The 24,987-nt window shown below is 46.8% G+C and overlaps 1 protein-coding gene, 1 long non-coding RNA gene and 1 pseudogene across 3 annotated transcripts in view; 2 read left to right on the forward strand and 1 right to left on the reverse strand.

Moving 5' to 3' along the window:
- Window positions 1–10,033, reverse strand: part of LOC144174656 (uncharacterized) — a 44,851-nt gene extending 34,818 nt beyond the window's left edge. Inside the window, exon 1 of the mRNA XM_077703442.1 lies at window positions 9,921–10,033. The gene's annotated coding sequence lies outside the window, so the exon portion shown is untranslated. The remainder of the gene's footprint in view (window positions 1–9,920) is intronic.
- LOC144174657 (2-aminomuconic semialdehyde dehydrogenase-like) overlaps window positions 1–24,987 on the forward strand; it is an 85,421-nt pseudogene that overhangs the window by 51,763 nt on the left and 8,671 nt on the right. The window contains exons 3-8 of the transcript XR_013323504.1: window positions 10,033–10,217; window positions 12,004–12,215; window positions 14,736–14,902; window positions 16,400–16,470; window positions 16,983–17,087; window positions 18,566–18,737. The product of XR_013323504.1 is annotated as a 2-aminomuconic semialdehyde dehydrogenase-like (transcript). The remainder of the gene's footprint in view (window positions 1–10,032; window positions 10,218–12,003; window positions 12,216–14,735; window positions 14,903–16,399; window positions 16,471–16,982; window positions 17,088–18,565; window positions 18,738–24,987) is intronic.
- LOC144174655 (uncharacterized) lies at window positions 2,704–8,325 on the forward strand. Its single transcript, XR_013323503.1, has 3 exons — window positions 2,704–2,726; window positions 6,082–6,239; window positions 7,757–8,325. It is a non-coding gene; the product is annotated as an uncharacterized LOC144174655 (long non-coding RNA).

The raw sequence follows: 24,987 nt of genomic DNA on the forward strand, positions 1-24,987 counted from the left end.
AGGATGTGAAGAAGCGTTTGGCGTCGCAGTCGGCGATAGAGCGCAAGTTCAAACTTTTGGACAGAGAACCAGCGAACGAAAGCTCGGAAAGTGGCACGGAATTTGTCATCGGGGACTTGGACGTGATAAATTCGTGATAGTCATTGCATTCGTATTGAATTGCTCTAGCAGGTGATGGTATTTCTACAACCCTAGTATTGATCACAAAATTGCAATATCCAGCTACAGCCGTGCAGTTTTTTTTTGTTTTGAGATATCCCTCTCTCCCTTACGGGCTCTATTTTATCTTGCAGTTGAGGTATGACGATAAGACTAGTATCATTGCATTCGTATTGAATTGCTCTAGCAGGTGATGCTATTTGTACAACCCTGGTGTTGATCACAAAATTGCAATATCCAGCTACAGCCCTGCAGTTTTTAGTTTTGAGGGATCCCTCTCCCCCTTAAGCAGGATTCACACGACGGAGAAACCCTCTCACGGAGGCGGACGGATATGCGACGTCAACAGCACGTGACCGGATTATCCGGCCTGGCGGCGCATTCACACGTGCGGAGCTACGCTGATTGACTAGCAGACGACAGCGCCGAGGAACAGGTTCCATTCCCCGCCGAGGGCCACCGCCGTCGAGCGAAAACATGCGGAGGCGTTTTCTTTTGCGGGGCCACCGCGGGCTATCCCCACGGAGGGGCGGAGCCTAAAACTGGTCACGTGAGCGGGTCCCGCGGGCCAAAAACAGGGTTTCTCCGTCGTGTAATACCCCTGTCACCTTGGCTATGGCGTCATCTCTCTCGCTGCCCCCCCTCCCCCGCCCCTCACTCTGATTTCACGCGTCGACGCACAAGGAGCGTCATCCCCCTCCCCAAACTCTGTTTCGTTCGCCGGTAATCCAAACTACGTGACATTTGCGCGGGAGGTTCAAACACGATTTGCAACAACATGCTCTCTGCTTCCCTTGCGTGGCTAATCCGAACCACGCGGCAGCGGCGCGGGAGGTTCACACATGATTTGCAACAACACACTGGCCTGCGGTAGCGACGCGCTGCGAGATAGCAGCAGAGTAGCGCGCGCCGCCGTGCGTTCGCAGACCACGCGATCACTTCCTCAGACGCAGCAGATATGCGCCGTGACCGAGAAGACTGCAGCTCGCGCTGCGCACAAATTTCGCATCAGGGAGCTAGTATACGCCTCGAGCGCGGCCTGTAGGGGCGCCACTGAAATCCCCCTAGCGGCCCGTTTCGAAAGCAGGCGCGGGAGTCCGCGCCCGGCTCCCAAGTGCCGCCGCTGCTTTTGCGGCACGTTCACGCCTGAGATTTACCGTTTGCGGGCGTCTGAAATCAGTGTTTTTGTGGAGCAGTCACTCTGTTCGCAAATGGGGTGTGTTTACGAGAGTATAAATGTTTCTGGCACGACCTTAGTGTGGTATATTCGATCTGTATAAGCGCCAGGTGTGTGTCACAGGCCAGCGTCGCGGAACCGGCGTATGATGGAGCCGATTGTAGTTACACTGACCTGAATTTACTAGCAATGTCTCCGTAACCACCGGGTCCTCAAATGTTCCTGATACGGATACACTACCATTTAAATCGGTTTTGTTCGCAATCAGCGGAGCATCATACCTGACAGCACGCCAGTTACGTTTGCCAATAATATACCTCAGATATTGATCACCACCATTTACAAGCCAGTCTGTTTTAATTTCGGGAATATTCAACAAAAGTACGATGGACAATGCATAATTATACTCGGGGATCAGCACACGACAGAGTCGTCTTGTCGTGAGGTGAGCGCCCGCAAACATTTATCTGCTACATATATCCTTTGCGAGCAGCGCGGAGACGGGCTTAGAATATAATCAGCGTCCGCGACTAATCCTTCTTCGAAACATCGTCATATGGCACAGGGAGCCTGCAGAATAAAGCAGAAACTGACATCAGAGGGCCTTATCACATACCACATGTGCACTCTTCCAACGACACCTTCATCGCTTGTTGAACAGCCTACCCTGTATACTTCCAAATATGCGTCCGCCGTACGATCAGCTGTTCGTTGAAGTAGAAAAACAAAAGGAAAGTGAACGCGAGATTTGTGTGTGATTACTAAAACGTTTATTGCTTGATTCCGCTCCGCATTTGTACACAGCGTCCCCCTCCTCTCCCCCCCACCGATGTCTCACGAAATAGCAGTGAATTTTGCGTATAGTTGGTCTAGCCCAGACAACACACAAGGTCCTCAGGACGTCCTCAAAAGGTCCAAACGTCCTCACTGATTTTGCTATGTCCTCAGGAGATCCTCAGTACGTCAGTGCGCTTGGTGTCCTATAAACGTTTATTTGAGGACTTTCTCAGGATGTGCTAATTTTGGTCTCTAGAAGAATGGGAACGCTCGCTAATATAGTTTTCACGTGCAGGTATTTCACACAGATAGTGATTAGCGTTCTCGTCCACATTGTTTGTTTGAAATACAGGTAAAAAAATAGCGCTTCTAATTTACTGGCTGGGTACCTTTTCAACATTCAGAAGAATACAAACATCTTCTGCAAATTTTAAAATTAAAAATGATGCAAAAGAGAAAATGTTCAGTACGTGCATGTGTTCTGTGTGAAACAATTTTTCAGCACTTCTATTTTGTTGCTGGCCACCATGCGCAAGTACTTATTCTAGTCAAGCCAAGTTGAAAGTTGAAGACGAGCCAGTCGGCTTGAGAAAGATGGCCGCCACGCACGGAGGTAAGTACCTGTCGTGGGTGCAAATAACAAACGTGAGCTCTCTGTATAATTTTACTGGATTCCAAATGTCAGAAAGCAGCGAGCGGCAGCTCAGGCGGGAACGGAAGCGCCACGTCGATGCATTTTCCGCGTTAGTTGGCAGCGCGCAAATCGACTTTGTGCCCAAGCCGTTGACATCGCAACAACGTGGGCTCTGTTTAGAAGCAACTTAATTAGATGCTAGCACACGCTCGAGTTGTGGGCGTAATCCCAGTCCGAGCAACCACCAGCAGCAAAGTTCGTGACATACTGCTGTGTCTGTAATAAACCGCCGCCACATCGAGAGTCGCGTTGCGTGGCCCCTGTCCAGCGGAGATGACGAGTTGTCAGACCACAGTTTTGTTAACGAAGACGATGGAGACACCACGTTGGCGTTTCGGCACAAACTGCAGGAGAGGGCGGTAAACTCTAAATCGACCCTTGCCGCAGTTACATCACTGCTTGGTGTGTTGCGCAGCCACACGTGTTTTTCATCACTGCCATCGTCTGGAAGAGCCCTGCTGCACACACCAAGGTCCAATGGTACTTCGCAACGTTTAGGGGGAAAGTACACTCGAAAGCTTTATACCGAGTGTTACAACGATAATTGGAACACTTTAAAAATTTTTCTTGAGCGAACCGCCACTCGGTTCGCTCTCGAACTTCACACGAAGGTCGCATTTTGTGGTCTATTTTGTTTGACACCGTGAACAACGACGGTACTTACCTGTTTATCCTGAAAATAAATAAAAACGATTTTCACCTGTAAAAAAATGGCGCTGATTTGGACGTGCGAGCCCGAAAACAGGGTTTTCTGATCGTCTGCTAGTTCATTCCTAGTTGCATTTTCTGATCGTCTGCTGCTCCATTTGGCTCCTTCCTACCTTGAATCCCAAACGTGCGTTTCGCTCTGCATGCCCCCGGTGGTTCCGTCGTTCCAACATCAACTTGCGCTGGCTCGCACGTCCAAATCAGCCGCCAGTTTGCCGTAGGCTAAAATTGTTTTTATTTATTTTCAGAATACAAAGGTAAGTACCGTCGTTGTTCCCGGTATAAAACAAAATAGACCACAAAATGCGACCTTCGTGGCAAGTTTCAGTGCGAACAGAGTGGTGGTTACCTCAGGAAAATTTTTTAAAGTGTTCCAATTATCGTCGCAACACCCTGTACAGTAAACACGGGAGCGTGTGTCGCTCAGTACATGCAGAGAGGTCTAGTAATGGGATGGCGAACTGTCGCAGCTCGTACATTTGGCGGATCCACCCCCTGGCAACGGTTGATTGCGCTGCTGCAGTAGCTACGTTAGATACCTGGGCATGATTCCAGAGAATACATGTGCCGATGAAGGGCTTTTTATCAAGCGCGAAACGGCGCGAATGGATTAAAACATTTTCTTTTCGCTTCCTAATTGGGTGATAAAAAAATGTCATCCTCCGTGACTAACTGATGCAGCAGGCAGGCATGCGATAAGGCGTTTCAGGGAGTGCATCCGCCAATCGCGCAAACTGTGAGAGCACGCCATCCTCTCACCAGAGCGCTCTGCATGTATTGAGCGGCATTCGCTTCCGTGTTTACTGTAATAAAGCTTTCAACTGTACCAGCACTTCAGTGTAAAAGCAGGACTGTGCAAAATACTTCAGGATTGTCCAGAGCTCCCTGCAGAACTCAGCCTTTCCTTCAATATAGACGGCCTAGAAATATGTAAAAGCACGAGAACTACCTTTTGGGTCACTTTTGGCCATGTGAACAATGTTGAGAAGGAGCTATTTGGTGTGAGTGCTTCTTCGGCCGTAGCAAGCCCAGTGACACGAATGATTCGCTGTCAGGTTTTGTTGATGAAATGAAAGTGTTGTTTGGTGATGGCATAACTGTTAGATCACAAACCCCTTTTTATGATGCTGCATGCATTAGTATGTGATGCTCCTGCTAAAGCATTTGTTTTGTGCACAAAAGGCCATCCAGACTTCTTCTGCTGCTCAAAGTGCATTGTGAAAGGCAAACATGAGAACAGGGTGTGTTACCCAGATATCAGACAGGAGTTACGCACAGATCAGAGCTTTCGTGACAAGGCACAGGAAGAACAGCACGCCGGTATACCTATAGACCTTATTGAGAATGTTCCCCTTGATTACATGCAACATGTTTGTCTTGGTGTTATGCGCAAACTACTTGCTCTGTGGTTTCGGGAGCCACGACAAAACCTGTGGACACTTGTAACCAATGAGGTTTCAGAAGGAAACTTTGAATTAGCCGAATTTGTTCCGTGTGACTTCAATAGGAGGCTACGAAGTCTTCCAGAACTGGATCACTCGAAAGCTGCTGAACTACGCTTTGTTTGCTGTACGAAGGGCCTGTAGTCCTTTCCACAGCATTACCTGAAAACTTGTACCAGAACTTTCTCACTTTCCATGGTTATCCTAATCCTTACAACATCTTGTACGCCGGCATGCGATCTGCTGTATGCAAATAGACTTTTGAGGTATTTTGTTAAGGGCTTTGCTGCTGCCTATGGTGAGCACAATGTCACGCACAGTGTGCATGGATTGTGCAATTTGGCATCTGATGTTGAGCATTTGGGCCCCTTGGACGCATGGAGTGCGTTTCCATTTGAGAACCATGTCGACACTAAAGAGGGTGGTGCGTAAGCCCCAGTATCCCCTAGTACAACTGTGCTGTAGGTTGGCGGAAAAGGATATAAATCTGAAAAACCTCAAAAGCCTACAAGGTGCCCTTGTTTGTCCATCGCACATGATTCTGGACCACTTGTTGCTCCCTATCAGGACCCACAGTTTAAGAAAGTGATGGGTCCCAGAATTGTGGTTCTTGGAGTTGTTGCAAGGAACAGCTGCTGCCTGCTCAGTGATGGGTTTTCATGCTACCGGTTTTCATGCTACCTGAAGCTTCTAAAATGTTATTGTAATACACTTCACGGTCAGTATCGACTTTTTGCTTAACAGGTTCAGGAATAGCGATCCACTTAAATTTAAATTTAGCCCACCTGTGAATTGCGAGTATGTTGATGGATCTAATTGGCATGGAGGATGGTGTGAGAGAAAGGGAACTGTCAATACCTTGGGAAGAAAATAGCTTAAAATTTTAGAGAAACATTTGGAGCGTGGTCTATGCATTCTGCATTCTAAGCTAATTGGGTAAAGGTAATTAAATGATGGCTACTACTCATTCAGCACACCTTGGAAGGCACTGCACCATGACCGGCAATACTTCCCCTTTAGAACTTTGAAAATATAGCCGTGCAGTTGGGTGAGCAAATTTTTTAGCATTTTAGTCAGGTGTCAAAGTCTGTAATAATGCAACGAAATGCTCTCATTTTTTATAGACAAGAATTTTGCCGGGTTGGCCATTTTCTGGCGACCGATGCACCACCTGGCGAGCATTTCTTGGGGACTGCGGGGCCAACAGACGACGCCGCAGTCACACACACTGTTGGGCCGTACCGTGCGTGGTTATCAGACGTCCCAGCAGCATGGAAAATCGGTAAGTGTCACTTATTCGGTATGTTAGCAGCGTGAAGTTTAACAGTGCCTAAAGGGGGACGTTTGAAGCGTTGGGCAGCTATCAGCTTTGCCCATTAATTACGTTCTCAACCCACTAAGCTAGCGTGCCCCCCTACGCGCGCTTTGTCCTGATGGGAGTTGCCTGTGAGGCTACATTTCGCCGCACCAGCAGGTCGTACACCCGACCTTTTATCACCAATTGATATTTATTTTTCTTCATTCAGGGCAGGTTGCAGTCATTGCCTTTACTTGGAAATGTACAGAAGTTATCCGTCTGAGCGTCATTATGCCATTGTTGGCTGCACCAACAATCCGCGTAAGCGCAAAGTGCTCATACAAGAAACGTGTGAATTGCACCACAGCAAAGAAAGTGTCGGCGTGTGGGGAGTCTATTTGCTGCACAATTTTCCTGCACCCCTCGAGTCCCGCCGCGAATGGGTCGTTGTGCTGAAGCGGAAAGACTTCAAAAGTAGCAAATTTGTGAGAGTAAATACCGTCGTACTCTACTTTGGGAGCACTGTTTATTCACCCTCATGCTAAACACTTATTGCACGTTTAAAGAGGTTTTGCGTTTTAGCGATTTACCGAAACGACCGGGCATGCTTCGCCACCGCGGCACTCCTATTTCGCTTTCAGCTCGCCGTTTTCGCGTACCCTAGCTGCAGCAAAGATGTAGGGTTGATTTTTACCACTTTCCCGTGGATGAAATGAACAGAGAATACCTCCAGAGCACAGACACATGCGATAAGGATTTAGCATGACAGTAAATAAACAGTGCTTACAAAGCAGCGTAGGACCGTGCCTTCTCTCACAAATTTGCTAGGTTCGAACACTTGCCGATTCAGCACGACGACCCATTCACGGCGGCTCTCGAGGGATGCAGGAAATTTGTGAAGTGAATACACTCCACACATGCAGACACTTCTTTTGTCATGGTGCACTTAACACGTTCCTTGTGTGAGCACTTTGCGCTTATGCCGATAGTTTGTTCAGCGAACAACGGTGTAATGACGCCCGGACGGGTGGCTGCTGTGCATTGCCAAGTTAAGTCAATGACGGAAACCTGCCCACAATGAAGAAAGTAAATGTCAATTGGTGATAAAACGTTGGGCATTCATCCTGCTGGCACAGCAAAACATATCCTCACAGGCAACCCCCATCACGACAGCACACGTAGGGTGCACGCTTGCCGCCTTAGCGGGTTGAGAACGGAATTAATGGGCAAAGCTGGCTGCTCCCCGTTGCTTTAAACGTTCCCCTTAAGCACTGTTAAAGTTCACGCTGTTGACATACCGAATAAGTGACACCGAGTTTCGATGCCGCTGGGATGTCTGATAACCAAGGACGCCACAGCGCAACAGGGTCTGCTCGCCCCGTAGTCCCCAAGAAATGCCCAGAAGCTGGATCGTCATTAATTACAAAATGGTGGGGTCCAGTTCAGAGAAAATTCTTGTGTATATGCTTTGCTAATTTGTTCTGCTTGTATCATTTTTCTAGGGTCGTTGGGGCAGTTGGACTCCAGTGACTACTAGGCTCTCCAGTGGACTCCGGTGACGATTCACAGCATGCGTCGCCTCACATTGCACTACGATGCATTTGCTTGTGCAATAAATCATTATCTCCAGCATATTTTGCATACTTGTGTCATAACGAGGAGGCTTGGGCAGTACTGGTTTTAGATTAATGCTACACATAAAGGCTGTACCCAGTGGAGATTCCAGGGGTACACAAAGTGACATACCTTGGCAAAGAGTCAATTGCACAAATACCTCGGGGATGGCAGTATCAAGCCCAGGCCCCTCCTTTCTCGAACACCCTGTGCATAACACCTAGCAAAAAAAGCATGGCTAGAAAGTAGTCCTCAAAATGTCCTGACGTCGTACAGTAGTCCTGCGAATGTACTGTAATCATCCTTGGCTGCATCTTGAGGATGTTCTGAGGATGTGCTGAGGCCGGACAATAGGACCTTTTCAGTACCAATTGAGTATCAGAAGAGGACATACTGAGGACATCATGATGTCCTCAATAGGACGTCCTCGGGATGTGCTCAGGATGTGTTTGTGTTGTCTGGGAGTGAACCCTACCTGGCTTAAGTTTCGACGAACGTCTTTAGCATGTCAGAAGCTGCACTGTGTTTTTTTTTTTCATTTCTGTTAGAGCTATTACGTTTCTTAATTCCGCACTTGCACAGCATTTATTTTTCCGTGCTGTCATTAACTTGCCTTGGTTCTTGCTATATGGCGTGCGTGGGCACATATTTAAGGACGCACAGGCTTGGAATATACTTAACATTTTCGCAGGGTTTATATATCTTATAAAAGGCATAAGTTATTGTCCTGGATTGGGTAATCACATCCCCGAAACATAATTTTCTGCGACGTATATATTCGAAACGAAGACGCATTCGTTGTCCACGCAGCAAAATAAAGCCAACCTCTGATTGTGCCAGTATCAGGTCTAAACGAGGCGACAGTAGAATTCATTTGTGCCTGATGTTTTGGAGGTGACAGGGGTGATACGTTGCTGCCGTCGCCGACGCCTGGAAGAGCGGCGACGAAGCGCGCAGAACCGCGTCCCCGGGTAGCTGTCGCAGGCGATCGCGTACTCTACGAAGGCGCAGCTGCTTTTTAGGTGACCTAAACGTACTCTTTGCCTATAGAAGTCACCATAACAAGTTTTTTTTTAGGGCGCGGAAAGGCGAAAATAAGCGAAACAGAACCAAAACACGGCACGAGCCCCTATCGGCCACGCAGCGCAAATCCCGTCAACGCCGCGGAGAAGCGGCGGCAGGCGGCGCAGCGATCGCGAATCTCGAGGCGTATAGTAATCGTTACTGCATTTTTTTGTTCCACCGCTCCGTCAACTTGTCTACACCTTTAATTTTCAATTTTTCATGCCCTTTTCTTAGCTTTAACTATAACGCAGACGTATTTAGTCCCGACTGCCTCAGCTTATTTTGTATTTGTAACTGTTTTAGGAGTTCTGTACGTGCTAAAGCAAATATTTTGAAATTTGATATTTGCAGCTGTGGCTTGCCGGCACAATAAGCAGCTGAGGCCAGGTATTCAATGAGAAGTTATGTCGTTCAGCGTTGAAATGTTTAGTTTCATCACACACAGTTTAATCAAAAACAGGACCTATTAATCTGGCATGTCATGGCAGGCCTGGCAGTTGCAGGACTGTCCTTGCAACTGCAGAAAGAAAAGACAGCGCATCAAACTAGCTTGTCCCAATGAATAGATCAAGCACAATTCATGCCCCATTAAAAAAGAAAAAAATTTTCCCAGAGTGTCTCTAGCTTTATGGAGCCAACTTTTAAAATTTTCCCATACCCTAAGTTTTATGCTCCCAAAGGTTTTCTAACCTTACGTCGCAAAAGAGTATTTCAAACTGACACGACCAAGTTCGATACTATGGGTGTCTACCTTCTAACTTAAAACCTCATGGGAACCATACATGCACTGTTTCCAGAGATTTTTGTTTTCAGTTATAAGCTAGTTGTGTGCCTCAATCCCAGCACAAGTGTGTCTGTACATACATTACAATCATCCTCATCATCATGACTCGCATCTTTCTCACTTGAAGTCAGAGACGGAACAGGGAGTGATTAACTCACTAAAATGATGCTGAATGAGTAGACAATAGATGACAGACCACTTACCGTCTTGAGGATTTGGATTCATCTCTTCGTGATGGACAGTCACCCAGCAGGATGCTTGCTAGGCGTCCACACTCCATTCCTACCAGTGATTTGTGGGGCGGTGCTGTTCCAGGTGGTCCCAGAAGTCTACGGCGGAGCGCTCCAAATTCCTGATCCACATTGCCGACTGGATGAGTTCGCCCAGGCCGAGTCCCGGGACCAGGGCAAGCCGGTCTGGCTGGCACGCAGCGTGGACATCCCACGGGCGGTGCACAACTTCCGACACTTTGCCACCACTGCGCAGTGCGACCGAGAAATGTACGTCTCCTCTGCGAGGGAGCCCTATATGCCACTACTTATAGCAACATCAGGGTGTAAGCTAAGCACTACCGCATTGTGCTGTCACCAAATACACTAGGGACTTCTATCACCAGCATCGAGAATTACGGACCGATACAGCGGCAGTTATGTATGCCCACCCGAACAAAGCAATTGGTGTCCTGAAGAAAGTAAATTCACTTTCACTTTCCATTATAGCACTATGTTGTCACGTAGTCGGGAACAACACAAAGTTCTGGTACAACAATACTTATGGCAGAAAACTCGTGCAACTATAGGAAAGGAGCATTGGTCAAGTAGTCAGAGGGATGGGCACAGCGCATCAGCTAATCGAATGCTGCAACGTGCGGGCCTCTACTGAAGGGGCCTCTCCCATGGCGATCTCGCGAGTAATTTTGTAGTGCAATCCCAGCCGGACCCTCGCAACATCACTTGCAACTCGTCGGTCGCTAACTGATTTCTAGGACTTACTGCAACAGATGTGCCGAAGCAGATGCCTTCCTTGATTGGTGGCATTGGAAACTTACCTCACACATAGCAAGTCATCTCCTTTAGCAATTGATCAGCATAAAAGAGCTGTAAAAAGGAAAGCATGGGCCTCGTAGTGGAATAATCATCTTTCCCAAACACCCTGAAAGGCCAGGTGTCATAATAAGCTGCCGCAGTGAACAATGGGATGACAGAGTCAGCAGACACAATTTTTTCCAATGTTTTGCAGACAAAATGCAAGTTCGTTTTATTTGAAAGATTTCATGTTTTATAGTGCATAGTGCCCCCAGTGCTTGTCCTGTTTTGTTCACTGAGAAATTAATCAATTTAAGCTAAAATTTTTATTCTCCAGTCAGATATTAATTGTCTTTCGTGATGCCTGCGATGACGTAACAAGCAATCGTTAGTGTGCTGTTAGGCTCTGCAGCGGACTGCGGAACCTTGTTTTCCATCAGTCCTCCTAGATGACGCCACCATACTGTTCTAGACTGCTGTACGCCTCTGCTTTGTTTTTGACGGTATTTGCACCTGGCTTGTTTTTCTTTTCGGTAGAAAGTATTATCGTGATGAAACACGGGATATGCTCGATAAACAGGGCCTTGGAAGACAATGTCGCTTACACCAGTTGGCCAGTGTCGTGTGAGACAACCCCAAAGCGCCAGACTGCTGTGCAGCTATAACAAGCATAGTGCACGCAGTACCAACAGCAGTACGCACTGGGGCTTCTATGTTTACATGTACTTTCGTAACTTGCATTGTTTCACCCCCCCTGTTCTTACTGTTATAAAATGAATATGCGTTACATGTAAGTGTAAATAGCCCATTCTGCAATCTCATCAGCCCTTCCTAACTTGTGCTTGCTTTTGCCGGCCTCAGCCAATTGCTGTGCATATGACATCATATGTTCTAGTTCGGGAAAGGAGCAAGTAAGTCGCAAGGCCATTCCCTTTTTTTCCTAATTATATAGCTTATTTGAGCAAATCTTGCATCAAAAGTGGTGTCAGTATGATTCTAACGAGGCAATCTTTCAAATGAACCCAACTTGCGTTTTGTCTGCATGCCTATATTAACAGCAGTGCTATAAGTAAGTACAGTGTCATTTCTAGCAAGTAACCTGCAAGGAGGGCTCATTACCAATAAGTGGCTTCCATATAGGAGATGGTAGCCCGTGTCAGAGGACGTAAGATATGCCTCCAAGTTGAGTCCCAGAGTGTGACATATGGCAGACAGGTCGGGCAACGTGTGTCGCAAGAGATGACCCCCTGTGGCCACGCAGGGCGATCCCGCAACAGACGGCGAACGTGCTGCACTACACGGTCCGCTCAGCGGTGGGCGTGGTGGCTGTCATCGTGCCCTGGAACCTGCCCCTGTACCTGCTCACCTCCAAGCTGGCACCGGCGATGGTCTACGGCAACACGGTGGTGGCCAAGCCCAGCGAACTCACCTCCGTCACGGCCTGGATGCTGGCCAAAGTGTTCGTGGATGCCGGTAAGACCCGTATTGCCCGCAAGCACACTAACTCACTTTAAGACCGGAGCAGGCTAGGACAACAAATGACCAATTCAAAGATCATGGAGCTGATTGTCATTCAAAATTCCACAAGTCATTCACACCTGGATACCTCAGTGACAACCAGTAAGATGGTCATAAATTGCGTCTGTCTGACAGACACAATGTTTGTGATCAGTCTGCCGAGTGCTAAAGTGGCAGCTGTAGCATTTCAATTGCTGTTGGTGGCGGTACGAGATCATGTGGATTTTGGTACTATCAATGCAGCATACTGGGAGTGTATGAAATACTACCACCACGTGCCTCGCGCAGGGAATATGCTCTGTTGCTGGGCATGTGATGCAAACGCGCCTTGGTTACAAGCTGCATGTTAGGTTGCTGTAATAACTTGGTTAGCATACGCTATGTGCTTCAGATTTTTCGCTAACTGGGACTGACACAGTGCTCCTGGAGGGGCGAAATATAATGGTATTCACTGAAAGGTTTAGCGCTCAATTTCTTCGCTTGGCAACACCGGAAACGACCAGATATGGCGCGGCTTGTGCCACTGTGCCGGTGCCTTGCACAAAAAAAAAAATAATCCAGCGTGCGCCGTCTGCCCCGTTTCAACCCGATTCCCGGCAGTGGTGTCAACAGATATGTTATTAGTCGCACTCACATTGGACTTGAGGCATTACTTTGTATTCGGTGGGAGACAGTTTGGAACATCGAACGTACATTGTGAGCGTAGCTTGGACAAGTAACACCATCTCGCAGAGCCCGACGTAACCAGTGACGGCACACACACATGGTTGCTCACACCTGTGCCGTGCCAGTAAGTACAACCTATACATTTAAATGCTCTTTCATGGCTTTTAAGGCCATGAAAGAGCATTCTGTGCATGTGCAAAAATGTCTTGCTGCAGCCACCATTATCACGATTGCGAAGAAGAAAACAGCTGTAACTTGTTTAGTCAAATTTTTTATAACTTTCATGATAGCTATAAAGTATTGATTTTTGGACCTCCTATATATGAAGTGAGGGCGCGACGACTGAGCCACAGCAGGAGCTTTTAGTTCCTGTAAAGAACCTGTACAGAAGACTCTGTGCCTGACGCATGTAGTGCGATGATGCATGCACAGAATTGTCACCTTTGAATCAGTTCTAAACGTACCCAGTGTGTTGCTTGTGAACACGACGGTTTGATGGCATCTATACTTACAAACGGTTCACCATTACAATAGCTGGGTCTCTCTCGGTGAAACCAGGCAAGCATTTAAAGACTGCAAAAAGCAGAGAATGCTCGTTAACGAGCCACCACAGAGGCAGCTGGACCCAAGGCAGGGACATGAGGTAACTGTGGTTGTAAGCATTTAGAACAATCTTTGGGTACCAAGAAAACGGCCATTTCTACAGTGTCAGCTGTTCACAGAAAGTTTGCTGAGATAGCTGCTGGCTACACTAAGCAATCAAAGTACAAAGAAAATGATTTCGTTCCATCCCCAAGAGCACGTGGCAGCCTTGGAGCAAATCAAGCATACTCATCCCAGGATCAGGATGGGGATAGATAGTGCTTGTGCAAACAATCAGTATGATTCATATTGAGTCGCGCTACGTATACAAAGACAAAAAGAACCCTAACAGGACTGGGACGAGGCACAGCCCTGTTAGCGCCTCATCCCAGGCCTGTTAGCGTCCCATTTGTCATTGTATACGTAGCACAATTCAATAGAAAAAATCGCCAACTAGCCCCATTATATAATCTTTTGAAACAGTATGAGCATGCTGTAACCAGTGTATATGCAAAAATAACAGCACGTTTGCATTGGCTCCATGCGTTGGGGTCAAAAATAGTTCCACCAAGGACCTTCCACACATGCGATGCAGTAGCTTCTTTGGAGCAAAACTGGCTCTGTTGCATGAGCATGAGTGCAAGTCTAAGGCGACGGTCTGTTCCAGCTGTCTTACTTACCTGAGTCAAAAGGACAGTTGACACTCTGTGGTGCATGCTTGAGAAAACAAATTGCAGTCTTTGTAAAAGCAGACAGCACCTTTACCTTTAAATGTAAACTCAATGAGAGTGTGAATCTGACTCTCAAGGTTTATGTAACTTAGCCCACTACAACAAGAGGTACTTGTGTTGCTTATAAGCTATAGAGCTAATGTTGCCAATTCTAACACTAAAAGTAATTGTGCCGATATTTTTTCTTTGACACAAAGTAACAGAAGATGTGTGTGTGTGGGGGGGGGGGTGCAGGGGGAGAATACGCATACTGCCTTCATTTTGCATTTATCGAAAATCATAAATGGTGAACATACGACAGGCAAATAGCTGTTGTTAGCTCTGCAGCTGAAACTTGTTAATTAGCATACCACAATTACCTTATCAAATCAGCTTGCAATTTGAGGTGAGCATCATATCTGATGCAACCAATTTCTGTTTGTTGCTCAGGCAAAATAAAAAAAAAGGGTCCTGCTTTTTTCTTTTTGCTCCTGTTTACGAGTATACGTAATCGCAGGGCTTCCCCCTGGAGTGGTGAACTTCGTGTTTGGCTTTGGCCAGGTTGTTGGTGACGCACTGGTACGGCACCCCAGTACCAAGGCCATTTCGTTCACTGGCAGCACCAAAACCGGCACTACCATCGCCAAGATGTCCGTGCCCTACGCAAAGAAGCTCTCCCTGGAGGTGTGTGCACAGCCGTGCAAGCGGTTTCTCCTTAGACATTCAGCAAAAACATACAAACAGACACGTGAAATGGGTGAATCCGGTACCATCTAACAGCACCAAGACAGGCAGCCATGTCAGCTAGTATCTCCTTCATGCCAAATCCACTGAACACTTGAAGAAATTTTATTCTGCAGAGCTTTTTTTGAATTTCAATATAGAGGCATGTGACTGTTTCAACCCGAGCTTCAATGATGATGGTGCGATCTGCTCTCCTTGCTGTCTAGTGTGGCCTCGTCATCAGTGGCAAGAAGTTCGATTCCCTCCTAGTAACATTTACCACTTTATGCAGACAATTTTAAGTGCAGATCAGTTTAGGGGCTCGCCTTGTCGTCGTAGCTCGCTCGCTGGACCCAAATAGAGCCACACGGCGTTCCGTTGTAGCGGCTGTCGTCGCGGCGTAACCCAGAGACTTCGAAAGCCAAGCGGTTTATATTGTCATAAACGTTCGAAACTCCTGAACTGCTGGCACTTGTCATACATCTCCCCGTTGTTTAGCGCAAAGAAAACTGCAGGTACATTTGAGGCAAAATATATGTAATTAACCAGCAGCGGCTGCGTTCATTTAGTTAGGAATGCTTGTTGGATTGGTTTTTACGATAGTAAGCGAAAAAAAGTCGCAGTGAAAAGCCGGCACGTGCGGGAGGAAAAGCAAGCACAAAGAGAACAGAACTCCCGCTGGCGCAGTTTCAGGCAGGGGGCGCGCGAGCACTGCGAAGGTGGGAAATTTGAATTGCATTTGGTGATGGCAGTGAGCGAATAACGGCGCTACAGCCCATTATGGCGAATCACTGCTCCGCACTTCCGACAGCTTTCACATTGAGTGGAACGGCTTTGATATTTTTTTTACCCTTCAAGAAGATGGCCACACCTAGGGGCAGATCCAGAGCAGTTGTGGATATGGGTAGTACTATGATGGTGAGGGTGGTGAATATCTCTGTACACGAGTGAGTTGCCGGACCTAAGTTTGTAGAAGCTTCAACAAAGTCATTCACAGGTACGACAATAGAAAAAATGCCAGTTCAAATACCTGGCATTTAAGGGAGAGAGAAATACTGTCCTTACTGCTTCCTCCTCCTCTCCAAATCCTCACAATTGTGGCTGGCTACGTGAAAAACTAAACTTCAAAAGCTCTCCATCACCCATTGCGCGCACTCATTTACAGTGCGATAAAAGCTCGCACAGCTTCTTTTTTTATGATAGCATTGAAATAAATAGAGGACTGTTCAGTCTTTTTGGTTTCTTTGTTTCATTTAGGAAAGGTGGGGGAGAGGGCTCTCGTCTGTCAAAAGAGCAACCGCTCAAATGAAGCAGTCACCCATCGAGCGAGGTTATTGGGAACTTTGAATATGCTATCCTGTACAGATTCTCAAAGCCGTTCCCACCCTACACCATTTCCACGGTATGCAAAAAACATTCCGTTCCTCCATCTCACCGGCACTTGGGAATTTTTTGCAGATGGGAGGCAAGAATGCAGCCATCGTATTCGAAGACACTGACCTGAAGAAGTGCATCGCCACACTTGTAAAGTACGCAGGTCTTTTTTCTTCATGTCCCTCTGATAGGCATTGCATTTGTGTTACAGCATTTGCATGGACAACTAATGAAAGCCCAAACTTTCTATTTGTGGTGGGCTATAGGGAATGGAGGTTGAGCTGACTGCAACCTCTTTCCCTTTTTTCTTTTTTGCCACCCTCCTTACGTTTAGCTTTGTTATGTGAACGTGTTCACATTGCATGACAAAAGAGAGAAGACAGCAGTGTTAAAATACAAGCACAGAATAGAAGCACGAACTGCTGTTGCTGTGTTTCAGTGTTGTTTTCTTTTGTCACAAGTTACGTTGGCCCCCCTTTGTAGTGCAGGTGAAGGGAATCTTCTCTGAAATACTGCACCAGATCAAAATAGTCTAATCTCGATGCTACTGTTAAGTGTGCACTCAGTGAATAAGAACAACAACAAAAAAATTGCATTGCCCTGAGCGCATGAAGTGAGCGCACGAAGTGAGCATGTATTTTACTTATTTTTGATTCTCTGTTTCCAGGGCCAGCTTCCTAAACCAAGGCGAGATGTGTCTCTGCACAAGCCGTATCTACATTCACAGGAAACTATACCAAAAATTTACGGATGTGTTTGTTCAGGAGACAAGGTAACATACTTATCAGAGTGTTGAGCTGCACATTAGCTGGTTTTTTCTCATGCACAAGAAACGGCATATCTTGCATTACACATCTCACTGATTAAGATAAGATTTTTATTTTAAATAAACATGTAGCTTACAAGAAGAACACGTTTATAAATTTTTACGCTGTGTACAAAAATACTGAACCAAACAAATAAGCCCCTTCCTGCTTGTGTGATGTATCAAACACGATGATTTGCATCGTGCCTTCCTTCAGAGCTATTTATTGAATGCGTAGCGGTAGTACCAAAGTTTGCAGAAGCTAGGCATACACGTGTGTACGCAGCCCTGATTCCACTGGATTAACGAGTGCCCAGTGTTCTAGTGGCTTTGGTGGCTAACTCGAGGTTATCCCTAAGCATGCGAACCACTCTTACACACATGCTAGAACATGGAATGATTTCTCACGGGACTTTTCTGATGATGGCCTTGCTTTACAGTCTAGTTATACTGTAATGTCCCGAGAGAACGCCCTCCCCCAAAATGTCGCCCACCCCCTTGTAAAGGCAAGATATTCAATTTACTAAAAGACCTCAAAGGTCACTCGCCCCCTGAAATCGATGGTTTTAGTGCACATTCGTGAGCAAAACAAACGCAAGTCATCTATTCATGCGGTCACTTAGTTGTCCTTTCCACACTTGATCCGAAAGTTCGCCCCTCTCGTATTTTTTCTTGATATCTCTACAGTTTTGGTTTGTGGCCACTATTTGGTAGTTTTTCGCACGTGACTCGAAAGTTCGCCCATGTCGCATTTTTCACCTGATATCTCTGTACTTTGGGTGGGCATTCTTTTGTAACTTTACGGTAGAAAGCGGGAGAAGGGCTGTTAATATGCAGTCTTAATGGACTCATCTGAAAGGCAGCTTCAATAAACTTTGTTCATTTCTTGCTTTATTTTTTAACACTGCCAACCTTCACTTCAGTTACAATAAAGTAGAAAACATTTTAAAATACAAATGCAGACATTTTTAGGACTCACAGCTTTCTTTGCATGGCATAAATGTGGGGCAAGGTCAAAAGTCAACAAATGTAGTTGACTTGGGGGAAATGTCAATTATAGGAACACCAGCCTCGGAGCACTATTTGCACAAAGCTGCTCCGGTGTAAAAGTTACTAGCTCACATTGGGGCGTGATGCCTGTTATCTGTAAGATCTCCTTTTTGATATCCCTATACTCCGGAATACTGTGGCATGGCAATTTCTAACAAGAGAACGATGCAGGCACTGCCTATAACAACGCATATATAAATTGTGCGGTTCTTTCAGTGCCCGACTTGTTAGGTTGTGTCGATTACGCTTTGAGGATTAGCAAAGGGCACTCGTATTTTTGAATCATACTTGGGTAATCACTCATGTTTGACTCAGAGTTCTCGTGGTTCGTGTCCCAAGGTGTTGTCCAGCTTAATTCTTTCCTCCATCCCCCACACGGATCCCCTCCCGGCCAGGAAGCTCAGAGTGGGGCCGCCCCAGAGCGAGTCTGTGTTCATGGGTGCGCTGGTGAGCAAGGAGCACCTGGAGAAGGTCAAGCTCTACATCAAGCTGGCCATGAAGGACGGGGGCAAGGTGCTCTGCGGAGGCCTCCGAGAGGAGCCCGACCTGCCCAAGGACAACAAGAACGTGAGTGGGCACTGCTCCGATGTAACATCACGCCGGTCACGCCTCTCTGTGCAAAACTGCAGCCGTGGCCCGGTATATATAGGTATTCCCCTCTTTCCATGCCCACACGCAACCCGACCTCCGAAGGACAACACTTCTGCAAAAGGAGAGAGGTGGATGGAAGGATCATTGATGGCAAGGCAGGGTTAGGCTGGCGCAAATGCTGCATCCTAGCGAGTAGAAAGATTACCAAGAGACGTAAAACCCAATCTACGGCTGTGCACAGAGATTAGGCAGCGCTTGAGGCTTATGCACCTCTATGTCCTAACCACACTACTTGGACGTGGCAGAATCCTGGCCAGCTAAAGTCTTTACCCTTCTAAACAATATGTTGGCGAAATATGAGGCAGAATACGGGAAACTTTGCAAAATGTGAGCAGAACACATGAAAAGGCACTCGCCTTGGTACTACACCTTGTAAGGCCGTCACCTTAACTGTAAAACTTCTCTTTATAATCGCATAAATGTACTTGTACAAATGCACATAAAAAGGTGTTGATTCTTCATACGTGAGAACTTGTTTAACAAGTGTCACAAATTTTAACCAAAAGTGTGACCACGTGCATGAACAGTATACGCCTCGAGTGCGGCCTGTAGGGGCGCCACTGAAATCCCCCTAGCGGCCCGTTTCGAAAGCAGGCGCGGGAGTCGGCGTCCCGCTCCCCAGTGCCGCCGCTGCTTTTGCGGCACGTCCACGACTGAGATTTACCGTGTGCGGCCGCTTGAAATCCATGTTTATGTGGAGCAGTCACTCTGTTCGCAAATGAGGTGTGTTTTCGAGAGTGTAAATGTTTCTGACGCGGTGTTAGTTTGGTTTATTCGGTCTGTATAAGCGCCAGGTGTGTGTCACAGGCCAGCGTCGCGGAACCGGCGTGTGATGGAGGCGACTGTAGTTACACTGACCTGAATTTACTAGCAGTGTCTCTGTAACCACCGGTTCCTCAGATGTTCATGCTACGGCTATACACTACGATTTAAATTGGTTTTGTGCACTTACATAATCAGCGGGGCACTCATACCTGACAGCACGCCAGTTACGTTTGCCAATATTATACTTCAGATATTGATCACCACCATTTACAAGCCAGTATGTGTTAATTTCTGGAATATTCAACAAAAGTACGATGGGCAATGCATAATTATACTCTGGGATCAGCACACGACAAAGTCTTCTTGTCGTGAGGTGAGCGCCCACAAACATTCATCTGCTCCTCTGCGAGCAGCGCGGAGACGGGCTTAGAATATAATCCGCGTCCGCGACTAGAGCTTCTTTGAAATATCGTCATATGGCACTGGGAGCCAGCAGAATAAAGCAGAAACTGAAATCAGAGGGCCTTTTCACGTACCACTCTCTTCCAACGACACCTTTCATCGCTTGTTGAACAGCCTACCCTGTATACTTCCAAAAATGCGGCCGCCGTATGATCAGCCGTTCGTGGAAGTAGAAAAACAAAAGGAAAGTAAACGCGAGATTTGTGTGTTTGTGTGATTACTAAAACGTTCATTGCTTGACTCCGCTCCGTATTTGTACACAGCGTCCCCCTCCTCACCCCCCCCCCCCCCCCAACGATGTCTCGCGAAATAGCAGTGCATTTCGCGTATAATTGGTCTGGTGCATCCTACCTGGCTTAAGCTTCGACGAACGTCTTGAGCATGTCAGAAGCTGCACTGTTTTTTTTTCGTTAGAGAATTATGTTTCTTAATTCCGCACTTGCACAGCATTTATTTTTCCGTGGTTTCATTAACTTTCCTTGGTTTGTGGGCGCATATTTAACGACGCTCAGCTAGGCTTGGAATATACTTAACATTTTCGCATTGTTTATATGCTTATAAAAGGCATAAGTTATTGTCCGGGATTGGGTAATCACATCCCCGAAACATATTTTTCTGCGACGTATATATTCGAAACGAAGCCGCATTCGTTGTCGACGCTGCAAAATGAAGCCAACCTTTTATTGTGCCAGTATCAGGTCTAAACGAGGCGACAGTTTGTGCCTGATGTTTTGGAGGTGACAGGGGTGATATTTTGCTACCGTTGCCGACGCCCGGAAGAGCGCCGACGAAGCGCGCAGCACCGCGTCCACCGCGTCTCCGGGTAGCTCTTGCAGGCGATCGCGTACTCTACGAAGACACAGCTGCTTTTTAAGTGACCTAAACGAACTCTTTGCCTATAGACGTCACCATAACAAGTTTTTTTCAGGGCGCGGAAAGGCGAAAAGAAGCGAAACAGGACCTAAACACTGCACGCGGCCCTATCAGCCACGCAGCGCAAATCCCGTCAACGCCGCGGAGAAGCGGCGGCAGGCGGCGCAGCGATCGCGAAGCTCGAGGCGTATAAGCATGGCACATGGGTCCCCTGAGCAGGCTGCTACCCTGTCCCGTTTAGATCGATTTACTGTGAAAGCAGTTTTAAGTTGCCATTAGAGAAAAGCTGGAACAAGCGATGTAAATGACTGCTTGGAGATTGCCTTTAAAAGGTGCTCCTCAACAAGTACAATTAAAATGCAGTGAATATTCAAGGTAGTATAACAAAGTCACCAACCGAATGTTGAGCCCAGCCCCTGGAGGGAAAGAAACAGCAATTACTTATGCACTATGCTTTTCGGTCTTCTCCACTCACTCGATTGAAAGCTTTGACTATAAAGCAGTGCCAAGCAACCACTGCACTAATGCCCCCCTGACGACTAAGGTGGGGTTTTAAAGGTTGCCTTGTCTACAAAATGCGCGCGTCTTGCTATTACAGTTTCACTTTACAATACACTTTAATTAAGTCGGCTTTTCCACACACTACCCACACTCCGAAAGGCAGCCACAGTTTCATTCACCTTCAGCACATGAAGAAATTGCTTGGACAGCTGTGTCGTGTGCCAATATCTTCCATGTACCCTGCCGCGTTGTAAGGTTCCAACAACTTTCACTGCCAACTGTCACAGAGTTGTTTAAACAGCTGTGATGTGATTGGCCCACGTCGTTTTGGAGCAACAAAATGTATTTTGGAGCAGCCAGGAAAAGCACAATAGAGCGACCCAACAGCTTTTTGGAACAACGAGATGCACGCCTTAGAGCAGCAAAATGGCCTGTGGTATAGAAAAGCAGCCCACAGAAACACAAAATTAGTTCTCCAAAGCAGACATACGCCTGTTGACAAAAGTCTTTGTTACACTTGCACAACCCATTTTGTTGCACCTCAGACTGCAAATTTTCTTAAGCCTTGGCAACTCTTTCTTTTTTGTTTCAAAATGACCAAGCATAGGGCACAAGTCATTAACAAAAACTACCCTTGATTCACATAACATACAAAACTTAATTCAGGTTACCTTCAATTAATGTGAAAACCGACCCTGTAAATCTCATAATTGTTCTAAACATATGGCTGAACACAACCATTTCAAGCATATATTATCAAGTAACAGCCATCAAACAAACAGCGGCTGTGACAGGGGTGTTTAGAAGATCCTGCTTTAAAGGGATCCTGCAACACTTACCATCGACTACTCGGAATGTATTTTGGGGTAAAGTCTATTGTCCCAGCAATCTCCTCCCGCAAGAATTATGAAAATCCGTTCACTATCACCGAAACTACGCGCGATGAAAAATCGCGCATAAATGTTCCCTCTCAACTCAACCGCAGACAACGCGACGAAAGCTGCGCGCTATCTCCCAGAGAGGGGGGCGGCGCGCAGCGTTCTATTCGGCGGCCTTCGATATGTCACAGGCCGGGGAGTTTCGTCCTTTTCCCCGCAACGTAGACGGGTCTATTTCCGGTCTGGTGCCACAAAAAAGCAGGCATGCTGGCCTGCTCACAAGCAAGCGCTCAGGCTGGTAGGGCGTTTTTGGAGCAATAAACGTTTGTTGTCGAGTGGGCTCGTTGAAAGTGGAATATTTAGTTCGTCACTCAAACTCCGCGCGCACTCAAAACAAAAGAAACACCAAAAGCACGCGGACAGGTTCAGACATAGAAGAGGTTGATACACAGCGCCGACGACGGCTGATCGTCACAGGAAATGCCAGAATTTAGCCGCGAAGTTGACCGCCGACAGCCAATAGGACAGCCAGGACAGCCATGGCCCGACTGACGTCGCAGAGGCCATGCCAGGGGTGCATAATGAGGAGAATTGAAGAGAGAGCGGTTCATTTTTCCGCGTCTTTCACGGCGATTTGCGCGCTTACCGCTTCACGTGCACGTGTAATATTTGGCTCGGGTGTTCCTGGAAGTCTAATCTAAACGTCGTGCAGGTTTACTTGCACTGCACGAAGAATGTTGCAGGGTCCCTTTAAGAACACACGGCATCGGGCTGCATTTTTCTGAGCTAGAGCTTTGAGTGAGACAACAACAAAAAAAAAGGCGATAGACCAAACGACTGCTTGTCTTTTTTTAAAGCGGAGCTTTTTTGGTCTCACTAATGGCAGTGTAGTAACCAGAACGCACTGCAGGAAAGCAAACTTTAGACAGTGGAAGAGCACATGATGATGCTGGTGATGATGAAACAAGAAAAACGTTTCCCGTGGTCACAACTGAACTGAGCGTCGATCGTGAAGCCAACTTGCATCTGATTGCGCCATAGCGACATGGTCGAAGCAGTTTGGATTTACCCTAAGCTACTCAAAATTCTAAATAAATCCAATTCAAACAAATCAATCGCAAACGTCCACTTCTTAAATTCGCTTAGAGAAAGCTTCCCATTTCAGCTGTCTTTCTTGTAACATGAAAGAAGCTTTTTGCTGTTTTTTTTTTTTTTGCACTAGCTTTTCTAACATGCTTTTTTTTCCCTTTATACGTATATGAGGAAAGGGCTGTGCATGCATGCTATAAAGTGCCGCCCATGATTCCAAAGTACTAGTGATTTGCCATAATGGGCTGTGGCGCCATTATCCGCTCACTATTACCACCCATCACGCTCTTCACCGCCCCGTATCATTCCTCTCCTGACGAATGGGACGGAGGTTTGTCCAATGCATTTCAAGTTTCCCGCCTTCGCAGTGCTCGCATGCCCACTGCCTGAAACTGTGCTGGCGGGAGCTTTGTTCTTTTTGTGCTTGCTTTTCCTCCTGCACGTGCCGGCGTTGCACTAGCACTTTTTTTTTTGCTTAGTAAAAAACAACCCGACAAGAGTTCCTAACTAAATGAATGCGGGCGCTGCCAGTTAATTACGTATATTTTGCCCCAAATATACGTACATTTTTTTCCCCCGCTAACCAAACGAGAGATTGTATGACAAGCGCCAGTGGTTCACGAGCTTCGAACACTTATGACTATATAAACCACTTGGCTTTCGAAGCCTCTGTGGGACGCTGCGACGACAGAACGCCGTGTGGCTCTATTTGGGTCCAGCGAGCAAACTATGACGACAAGGCGAGCCCCTAAAGTGCTCTGCACTTAAAAGCATGCTCTCGTTCAGGTTTGGCACAGTTCGATGCAGTTGGTGCAGCAGTCACATCAGTGGAGTAATGTCAATCCATCGCTATGGTTCTCCAACGAGGATCTGCAGATTTCAAGCTGACTTCAACAATTAGCAGCGGTGCGCAAAGCTCTCCATAAACAGCCACCCCACTTCCAGCCACAACTCTTCTCCACCGCACACTTGGTCACTCTGTTAGTCTGACACTGATGTCAGAAGTTGGCTTTGCCGCAATGCATGTACACACATTTGTCTGGCTGCTCTGTGCAATGCAAGGTAATAAGTTGGCCTTTCGCATGACAGCAAAGGCATGCAAGGAAGCCACACGCCTTGGAGACTCGTGTAAAACTAGTCGAAGGCCAGGGTGCCAGAAAAACCTCCGCAATACGCTACAGGTTAACCCTTTGATACCTACAGTTGCTCAGGAGCAACAACCCAAACATTCTTTTTCTCCCGGGATTTGTGGGGTTCCGGCCATTTGACGCCATATGTTGACAGACGAAGGTAGGCGAACCTTTAGAAAGTGAAAAAAATAAAGGAAGCTTAGATTAACGTGCTATACTTGAAAGGTATCGAAGCTGTACGCAACCTTCACGACCATCATGAAGGTTCAAGTCCACGATTGCAGCCGATTTGCTTCTTCTTCACTGCCGCAACGACCTTTACTCCACCACTGTTACTATAAATGTGAGCTTCTTTCTTTCTCTTTTTTTTTTTTTTTTTTTTTTGAAGTGACAACAATTGGACATCACCTTGGAGGGGCGTTCACTATGATGTGCACTTCTCGTTCTGAGCAAGCGTTGCCACGATTA

Source organism: Haemaphysalis longicornis, unplaced genomic scaffold, assembly GCF_048455015.1.
Source record: "Haemaphysalis longicornis isolate Haplotype H1 unplaced genomic scaffold, Haemaphysalis longicornis Haplotype H1 scaffold_3, whole genome shotgun sequence".
In the NCBI taxonomy this organism is placed as follows: Eukaryota; Metazoa; Arthropoda; class Arachnida; order Ixodida; family Ixodidae; genus Haemaphysalis; species Haemaphysalis longicornis.